At 48.3% G+C, this 10,529-nt stretch overlaps 1 pseudogene; it reads right to left on the bottom strand.

Moving 5' to 3' along the window:
- Positions 1-1,252: 1,252 nt before the first annotated feature.
- Positions 1,253-2,627, bottom strand: LOC100984677 (cytochrome b5-like; annotated as a pseudogene).
- Positions 2,628-10,529: the final 7,902 nt, after the last annotated feature.

The following is a 10,529-nucleotide window of genomic DNA, read 5'->3' as shown; positions in this document are numbered from 1 at the left end:
ATGGCGTGAACCAGGGAGGCGGAGCTTGCAGTGAGCCGAGATCGCGCCACTGCACTCCAGTCTGGGAGACAGCGAGACTCCGTCTCAAAAAAAAACCCAAAAAACAAAACAACAAAAAAAACAAGTGAGGTTCTAGGCTCAAATACTTACAAACAGAATTTTCACATGCATGGATGTCTGCTGCGACATTCTAAAGTCACGTGAGGAGATCAGTTTTCATCCCCTCACCTCTCCAACTATCTTGTGCATCGCAGCATGTCTGGCTTGTCTGACTCCAGCCAGCTGAGTGCCTGCTGTGCCCCCAGTCAATGGGACAACTAGAAAAAAACCTATAGAAATTTCAAAAATGTACACTAGGCGGCGCTGCCACCCTGGGCGAGAACCATCTCTAGGCCCTCGTTTTACTCTGTTTCGCCTCACCCATCACTGACCACGTGAGATTGCAGTCTGCATTTTTTGTTTGTGTATGGCTTGTTTCCACGACTAGAGTGTGGGCTGCAGGAGGGCAAGGCTTTGTTTCTTTCTGTTTAAAAATGATGTGTGTGTGTATGTGTGTTTATATATTTGTGTGTGTGTGTATATATATATACACATATACTTTTTTTTTTTTTTTTGGTGAGACGGAGTCTCGCTTGTCACCCAGGTTGGAGTGCAGTGGCGCCATCTCGGCTCACTGCAACCTCTGACTCCCGGGTTCAAGCGATTCTTCTGCCTCAGCCTCCCGAGTAGCTGGGATTACAGGCATGTGTCACCACGCCAGGCTAATTTCTTTTTGTATTTTTAGTGGACACGGGGTTTCACCATATTGGCCAGGTTGGTTTCGAACTCCTGACCTTGTGATCCAACCCCTTCAGCCTCCCAAAGTGCTGGGATTATAGGCGTGAGCCACGGCGCCCAGCCTATATTTTTGTATTTTAAAAGCCAGATATATTTGTAAAAGATCATGCTTACAATAAGTAAATTACATAGTAAAGAAACATCAAAATAAAGTAGATGAATAAAAGGCACACTCAAAAAATCCAAGAGCAGAAAAGACAGTTCTTTTTGTTTTATTTCTAATGTAGGCAGAAAGAAAAAGAGATATGTTAAAATTATTTTTTTCAAGAGAAGTTTTCTGTCAGTTGGAGTAATTAGCGTTGGCTTCTTTTTGCCTGTGTCTAAAGCAGGATTTTCCTGCACTGGCTTCTGAGGAGGTTCAGCCTTCTGCCATGTGTGCCTTGATAGGCGACGGCCACTGCTGACATGGCAGGGATCACCCAGTTGGTCCACCAACTGGAGCTAGAATCAACAGCAGTGATAAGAGTTTCCGAAGCTTGTTTAACTTTGGTCTGTCGTCTGGATGGGGCTCCTGAATGATATATGTTTTGGACAATTCCACGGCATCTCAAAGATGCCCGACATCCTCAAAATTCTCAGTAGCGTCACCTCCAGCTGGTTCCCTTAAGACTTCTTCCCCACCAGGATGCTCTTCCAGAAATTTGGTCAAATCGTACACTTGTGGTGCAGAATCAGTCAGGTGCTCTTGCTGTCGTTGTGCTTCTGAATCTCCTCTAGGGTGTAGTACTTCACGGCCTCATCCAGCTGCTCGGCCGTCTCGGTTGGCTGTGAGCCAGGCCCAGCACACACAGCCTCGTCGGGTGGAGTAGAGCTTGTGACTCCGCCAGCTCCACCCAGGACATTCCCCTCGCCAGGCACCACACCAGGGGCTGGGCGGCCGGCTCAGGGGCGGGGCGACGTAGAAGCACATATGTATATATATATTTTAGAAACAGGGTCTTACTATGTTCCCAGGTTGGTCTTGAACTCCCGGGCCCCAGTGACCCTCCTGCCTCGGCCTCCCAAAGTCCTGGGATTACAGGCGTGAGCCACTGTGCCTGGCCAAGGTTTTGTTTCTTCCGCTGGTGTACCCCCAATGCCAACAACAGTGCCTGGCAATGACTGGGCTCGCCAAGGGGGAGTGGATAAATGAGTGGTATCCAAGCCCTCCCTAGTTTCCATCCTTAGAACTCTACGTTAAAGAGTGTTCGGAATCAGTTCTTTTTCTTTTTTGAGATGGAGTCTTGCTCTGTTGCCCAGGCTGGAGTGCAGTGGTGCGATCTTGGCTCACTGCAACCTCTGCCTCCTGGGTTCAAGTGATTCTCCTGCCTCAGCCTCCTGAGTAGCTGAGATTACTCAAAGTGACCTACCTTCAGTCACTTTTAAATCCAACTCCCAATTTTGGACAACATAGGGATTTTTGAATCCCTTTCTTTGCTCACATTGTGTTTTTGTTTTATTTTGTTTTTTTGAGATGGAGTCTCACTCTGTTGTCCCACCATGATCTCGGCTCACTGCAACCTCCACCTCCCAGGTTCAAGCAATTCTCCTTCCTCAGCCTCTCAGGTAGCTGGGATTACAGGTGTGCACCACCATGCCTGGCTAATTTTTGTATTTTTAGCAGAGACAGGGTGTTCACCATGTTGGCGAGGTTGGTCTCGAACTCCTGACCTCAAGTGATCTGCCCGCCTCAGACTCCCAAAGTGCTGAGAGTACAGGTGTGAGCCACCGTGCCTGGGCTCACATTGGTTCGATTTTACTCTGACAATGGTTCCTGCCAGCCAGGCACTGCGCCAGTACTGCATAAGCATCCTCTCATTCGATCCTCCAGGAACTCCCTTCGATTAGGCACTGTCATTATCCTCACTTGACAAATAAGGAAACTGAGGCTCAATAGAGAGGCTGGGCAACTTTATCAATGTCACACCCACTGAGCGCAAGGCCTGGGTTTTGAATACCAGGCCCTCGCTGTCCATGTGCAGAACCACCGGGCTATATACCCCTCTGGATGCACTTCAGGCAGATCAGTGTGTTACAGTCGAGAGAAGCCTAGTCTAGGAGCCAGAAGACCTGGGTTCAAGGTATTAAGTCGGCCACTGGCTGGCTGTGTGACTTTGGGCGGCCCCTTAACCTCAGCTTCCTAGCTTCCTCATCGACCGAGTGAATAAGGAAGAACTAGCCAAGGCTGGGAATGGTGGCTCACGCCTGTAATTCCAGCACTTTGGGAGGCCAAGGCGGGTGGATCACCTGAGGTCAGGAGTTTGAGACCAGCCTGGTCAACATGGTGAAGCCCCATCTCTATTAAAAATACAAAAATTAACGGGGCATGGTGGTGCATGCCTGTAATCCCAACTACTCAAGAGGCTGAGGTGGGAGGATCTCTTTAACCCAGGAGGTGGAGGTTGCAGTGAGCTGAGATTGTGCCACTGCATTCTAGCCTGGGTGACAGAGCAAGACTCTGTCTCAAAAAAAAAAAAAAAAAAAAAAAAAAAAGGAAGAACCAGCCAAAAAGACAAACTGGACCCAAGGCTGCATGGACTGCTGTATACCTCCTCAAGAGGGAATTCAGCTCTGCTCTGAGCCAGCCAGGGGGCCAGGCATGCCCAGGATGTCCTGGAGAAGGCCCTGAGGACAACATCCACATGGGGGAGGGGCTTCCACTGGAGGGACAGGGGGCTGTTCCGGCCTGAAGAGAGAGGACCAGCGGGTGGGTGGGTGAGAAGGACCTTCCAAGGGAGGAGAGTTCGCCGGTTTTCCACGTGTCCTGACACGACCCGGCACTCCTGAACAACAGCCAGAGACAGGGATGGAGGGCAATGTTCACACTCCTCAGGGCGGCCTCCGTCTTAGGTTAGAAGATAAAAAGATCTGATGCCACCCTGAGGGAATCGAAGGCTAGGCACAAAGGGAGGAAGAACTTTCTGTAAGCCAGGGGTATGGATACAGAATGGGGGGCCATGGTGGAGAGAGTGCTGGGGTGAGTAGAGGCATGTCAGGAAAGTTGTCCAGAAGCTTCAAGCCAGGCTTTCCAACATGAAGATGCTATTTGCATATAACCTATGCCCCCTCCACATACACACACACAAAAGACCAAGATGCCTTTCCCTCCTCTTCCCACTAGACCTTAAAAATCCTTTGCGGGCTTTCCTAGGCACGACATGGAGGAAGCTGCTGTGATCTATTCCACCAACCCTGCTGGGGCCAGGCCTGCCTGGATATTTCTGGCTCTCTCAAAAGAAAACAAACCTTTACCCACTAATGTAAGCAGGCAAAATCTTTACCCAACAAAACAAACAAACCAGCTCCTGGAGGTCATGCCCAGCTTTCCTAACATGGCATCGGGTTGGTACCCTTGGCACCCAATCAACATGAGTAGTCCCGCTCCCAGAAGAAGAGGAGAAACAGACTACAGGTGCAGATAAAAGTCACATTCACATTGAGGTGGCTTCAAAGTTGGACAGTGCTCTTCATGGATAGTGTTGCCAGATAAAATACAGAAGGCCCAGTTAAACTGTAATCCCCCATAAAAAGTGACTATTTTTAAAAAATAGGCTAGGCGTGGTGGTGCACACCTGTAATCCCAGTACTTTGGGAGGCTGAGGTGGGAGGAACGTTTGAGACCAACCTGGGCAACATGGCGAGACCTTGTCTCTACAAAAAATTTAAAAAGTTAGCTGAGCATGGTGGCGCCTGCCTGTGGTCTCAGCCACTCAGGAGGCTGAGGTGGGAGAATCACTTGAGCCTGGATGGCTGGGGTGGCAGTTATGACCACACCACTGCACTCCAGCCTGAGTGACATTGCTAAAAAAAAAAAAAATAATAATAATTTTAAAAAGTATACCCCACAGCCCATTTGGGCCATACTATAAAAATTATTCATTGTTGGCTGGGCATGGTGGATCATACCTCTAATCCCAGCACTTTGGGAGACTGAGGCAGAGGGATCTCTTGAGGTCAGGAGTTCCAGACTAGTCTGAGCAGCAAAGTAAGGCCCTGTCTCTAAAAAATACAAAATTAGTCAGATGAGGCTGAAGTGAGCTATGATGGCATTACTGCCATCTCAAGTAGCTGAGACTTCAGGTGTGAACCCACACGCCTCGCTGCCTCTTTCCTCTCTGACTCTGCAGAGTGTGTAACTGGCCTCAACAGATGTTTGCTAAATAAATGCTTAATCTATGCTACAAACACATGGAATAACTTGGGGGAGGTGCTACCTCACTGTCTTCAGTTTGTCATTTTGATTTTCTTAGTTTGCCTTTTTCAGGCCTGGCCCAGACTCCAGGAAGGAAAACTAGCAGTCGCTACATGTGTGAGAAAACTAAGCCTCTAAGACCTCCTTCTGTTGTAAATGTCTTTATGGCTTCACACACCCGAATGCTCATAGGTTTGCATCTATAGATTTGAATCCATCTACCAGTATAAGAAATCTTAGACAAGCTTAACCAGGCGTGGTGGTGCACGCCTGTAATTGTAATCCCAGCTACTCAGGAGACTGAGGCAGGAGAATCACTTGAACCCAGGAGGCGGAGGTTGCAGTGAGCTGAGATTGTGCCACTGCACTGCAGCCTGGACAACAGAGTGAGACTTTGTATCAAACAAAACAAAACAAAACTATAGTTTAAAAAAAAAAAAAAGTCGGCCGGGTGTGGTGGCTCAAGCCTGTAATCCCAGCACCTTGGGAGGCCGAGGTGGGCGGATCACGAGGTCAGGAGTTCGAGACAATCCTGGCCAACCTGGTGAAACCCCGTCTCTACTAAAAATACAAAAAAAATAGCCGGGCGTGGTGGCGGGTGCCTGTAGTCCCAGGAACTCAGGAGGCTGAGGCAGGAGAATGGCGTGAACCCGGGAGGCGGAGCTTGCAGTGAGCCGAGATTGCGCCACTGCACTCCAGCCTGGGGGACAGAGCCAGACTCCTTCTCAAAAAAAAAAAAAAAAAAAAAAAAGTCTTAGCGAAGCAACCAATTGGTTTATGTTAACCGACCCTATAAAAGCAACTACATAATGTTCAAATTTAGCAGAGCGTTGGGGTAAGAAGAATACTCATTTGAGTGTAAAAAAAAGAAAAGTGGAGAATTTATAAACAGTGAAACCATTTCGAGCAGGGTTCAGCAAAACCTTTTCTGGCAAGGGCCAGATGTAAGTATTTTAGGCTTTACAGGCCGTATGGTCTCTGTCGCAACTATTCAGCTCTGCCTTTGCTGCAGGAAAGGAGCCACGGGCAAGATTTAAAGGAATGGGTGTGGCTGTGTTCCAACACAACTTGATTCATGGATGTTGAAATCTGAATTTCCTTTCACTTGTCACGAACTATTATCTTCTTTCGGGACATTGTCTTGCTCTGTCACCTGGGCTGGAGTGCAGTGGCACGATCTTGGCTCACTGCAAGCCTCCCAGGTTCAAGCGATTCTCCTGCCTTAGCTTCCCGAGTAGCGGGGATTACAGGCGCACGCCACCACACGCAGCTAATTTTTGTATTTTATTTTATTTTATTTTTTGAGACAGAGTCTCACTCTGTGGCCCAGGCTGGAGTGCAGTGGCGCGATCTCGGCTTGCTGCAATCTCCATCCCCCGGGTTCAAGCGATTCTCCTGCCTCAGCCTCCTGAGTAGCCGGGATTACAGGTGCCTGCCACCGCGCCTGGCTAATTTTTGTAGTTTTAGTAGAGACAGGGTTTCACCATCTTGGCCAGGCTTGTCCTGAACTCCTAACCTCATGATCTACACACCTCGGCCTCCCGAAGTGCTGGCATTATAGGTGTGAGCCACTGCGCCTGGCCTAATTTTTGTATTTTCAGTAGAGATGAGGTTTTGCCATGTTGGCCAGGCCCCTGAGCTCAAGTGATCCACCCACCTCGAACTCCCGAAGTGCTGGGATTATAGGTGTGAGCCACCGCGCCAGGCCCTTTTGATTTTTTTTTCCCTAACTACTTAAAGATATTAAAACCATTCTTAGCTCAAGGGCTGTATAAAAATGGGTGGTTGCTTCTCTCTCCTCTTCCCCACCCAAGCCCCCATATCAAAAAACAAACAAAGACACACCAAAAAAACAAAAGGGTGATGAGTAGGGTTTGGTCTGGCTGTAGGTTGTTGAACCCATGGGCTGTGGTTTCAGCTGGCCCTGCTTTCAGCTCTGACCTCAATATTCACTGACTGTGACCTTGGAAGAGTGCCTTACCCTCTCAGCCCTTCGGTTTTCTCAGCTGGGAAGTGGTAGGAAATAACTGGCCGACAGATGGGGCTGTTATGAGGACTGTATGTGATGCTGCCTGCACAATGTCGAAGGCTTATAAATGCATGCATGGTAGCTATTATTATTATTATTATTTTGAGACAGGTCTTGCTATGTTGCTCAGACTGGTCTTGAACTTGGCCTCAAGTGATCCTCCTACCTCGGCCTCCCAAAGTTCAATATTCCTTACAGTTAAAAAAAAAAATAGCTACCTGGCTGGGCACGGTGGCTCACACCTGTAATCTCAGCACTTTGGGAGGCTGAGGCAGGCGGATCACCTGAGGTCAGGAGTTCAAGACCAGCCTGGCCAACATGGTGAAACCCCGCCTCTACAAAAATACAAACATTAGCCTGGCGAGATGGTGCATGCCTGTAATCCCAGCAACTCAGGAGGCTGAGGCAGGAGAATTGCTTGAACCGGGGAGGCAGAGGTTGTAGTGAGTCGAGATCACACCACTGCATTCCAGCCTGGGCAGCAGAGACTCTGTCTCAAAATAAATAAGTAAATAAATAATAGCTACCTGTAATCTCAACTACTAGGGAAGCTGAGGCAGGAGGATCACTAGAGGCCAGGAGTTCAAGGAGTTGCCCTAACCAACCTGGGCAACATAGTGAGATCCTGTCTCTACAAAAATATTAAAAAATTAGCCGTGTGGTGGTACACACCTGTAGTCCCAGCTACTTAGGAGGCTGATTCGGGAGGATGGCTTGAGCCCAGGAGTTGAAAGCTTCAGGGAGCTATGATTGTGCCACTGCACTCTAGCCTGGACAATAGAGAGACACTGTCTCAAAACAAAACAAAACAAAAAGCAGACCAGGAGTGGTGGCTCACACCTGTAATCTCAGTGCTGTGGAAGGTGGAGATGGAAGGATTGCTTGAGCCCAGGAGTTTGAGATTAGCCTGGGCAACATGGTAAGACCCCAACTCTACAAAAAATTTAAAAAAACAGCTGGGCGCAGTGGCTCATGCCTGTAATCCCAGCAATTTGGGAGGCTGAGGTGGGTGAGTCACCTGAGGTCAGGAGTTCAAGACTAGCCTGATCAACGTGGTGAAACCACATCTCTACTAAAAATACAAACAAAAAATTAGCTGGGCGTGGTGGCAAGTGCCTGTAATCCCAGCTACTCTGGAGGCTGAGGCAGCAGAATTGCTTGAACCCAGGAGGCGGAGGTTGCAGTGAGCTGAGATTGTATTATTGCTCTCCAGTATGGGTGACAGAACAAGACTCCATCTCAAAAAAAAAAAAAAAAAAAAAAATTTTGGCAGGCATGGTGGTGCACACCTGTGGTCTCAGCTACTCCAGAAGCTGAGGTGGGAGGTGGGAGGCTCATGTAAGTCTGGGAGGTTGAGGCTGCAGTGATTGCACCACTGCACTTCAGCCTGGGCAACAGAAAAAGACTCTCCCAGAAAAAAAATATATATATAGATATAGATATAGAAGTCTGGGTGCCAAGGCTCACACCTGTAATCCCAGCACTTTGGGAGGCCGAGGCAGGTGGATCACTTGAGGTCAGGAGTTCAAGACCAGCCCGACCAACATGGTGAAACCCCATCTCTACTAAAAATACAAAAATTTTTCAGGTGTGTTGGCAGGCACCTGTAATCCCAGCTGCTTGGGTAGCTGAGGCAGGAGAATCGTTTGAATCCAGGCCACAGGGCAAGACTCTGTCTCAAAAAAAAGAAAAAACATATATATATATACAGAGAGAGAGAGAATATTGAGAACCTGATTATAAATGATGATGACAATTTTATGCTTTATTTCTCCCATATTTTGGTGCAGTGTAATAGTTCTCAATCTCCATGGGCACCTAAACGCCTCGGGGCAGACTTGTCTTTTGCATTTCCTGATGCTAATCTTGGATGCAGAGGGTTTGCTTCATTTCACTGCATATCATTATCACTGGCACATGTGAGGTGCAGCTCTTGTTTATTTTGGGGGTCCAACTTTCCCTCCAAGCCCCTTCTCCCCTAATAATTCCTTTTTTTTCTTTTTTTGAGACCAAGTCTCGCTCTGTCACCCAGGCTGGAATACAGTGGTGCAATCGCAGCTCACTGCAACCTCTGCCTCTATGGCTCAAGCAATTCTCCTGTTTCAGCCTCCTGCGTAGCTGGGACTACACTACCATGCCTGGCTAATTTTTGTATTTTTAGTAGAGACAGGGTTTCACCATATTGGTCAGGCTGGTCTCGAACTCCTGACCTCAGGCGATTTGCACCTCAGCCTCCCAAAGTCTTGGGATTACAGGCGTGAGCCCCTGTGCCCGGCCCTCCCCCAGTAATTCTGATTCAGTTGGTCTGAGGTGGGATCCAGACAGGGGTATCTGTTTTAAAAGCTCCTCAGTGATTCTAATATGCAGCCAGGGAACCCTGGAACTTGTGTTTTGTTCTCATTTTTAGTATCTTCTGCTCAGAGTGACCAGTGAACCCAAGGCATCAGCATCACCTGCTAGACATGCAGAGTCTCAGGCCCTGCCCCAGACCCACTGAATCAGAATATGCATGTTAACAAGATTCCCTGGCTGGGCATCATGGTTCACACCTGTAATCTCAGCACTTTGGGAGGCAGAGGCAGGAGGATTGCTTGAGCCCACAAGTTCAAGGCCAGCCTGGGCAACATAGTGGACCCTGTCTGTACAAAAAAATTAAAAAAAAAAATAGCCGGGTATGGTCCCAGCTGCTTGGGAGGCTGAGGCAGGAGGATCACTTGAAGCCGGGAGGTTGGGGCTGCAGTGAGCCATGATCATGCCACTGCACTCCAGCCTGGGTGACAGAGCAAGACCCTATCTCAAAAATAAATAAATAAATAAATAAATAAATAAATAAAATTCCCAGGTGATTCGCGTGTTCACTGAAGTTGGAGAAGTGCAATTCTTGGTGGTGGGTGTGATGCTTCCCTTTCTACGATTGACAGGAGTTTGAAAGCAGTGTTTGAGACACAGGACTGTAGATGGAATCCTGTTTCAGACCCAGGAGGGGGCTGGTGAAGCATTGACTGCTGAGACACGTGTGCTGTGAACTTTTGGTGTGTGTGTGTGTGTGTGTTTTAATCTAGGGTTCTTGTAAAATGAGGTGCCGTTGCAGTAGTCTGTCTAGCAGAGCCCAGAGGGTGGGACTGTGCCAGGAAAAGCAATTTAGGACCCTAGAGGCCACCAGGGGCCTCCTTCCCCATGACCCTGGAGGGTGGACGTCACTGGGGCTTGTGAGGCTGGCCAAGGATGGGCTGTAGATGGCATTTCTTAATATAGTTACTCAATAGTTATGTTTTCTAAGTGCCACAGAGGACTAAAGGAATGTCACTAAATGTTTGGCATGGAAGGAGCTAATGGCTTTGAGAGGAACATTTCCCAGGCTTTGGTAGGATAACAGCTGTCATAGAAGGGGAGTGTCATGGAGACAAACCCCACACTTGAGCCTGGCCACTGCTTTTTCACCACTTTGGTTTTGGGCATGAAACAATGGTGTGAGCAGAGAGCCAGCATTGC

This window comes from Pan paniscus, chromosome 15 (assembly GCF_029289425.2).
Source record: "Pan paniscus chromosome 15, NHGRI_mPanPan1-v2.0_pri, whole genome shotgun sequence".
In the NCBI taxonomy this organism is placed as follows: domain Eukaryota; kingdom Metazoa; phylum Chordata; class Mammalia; order Primates; family Hominidae; genus Pan; species Pan paniscus.
Note: the sequence above shows the minus strand (reverse complement) of the source record. Positions and strands in the feature narration are given on the sequence as shown.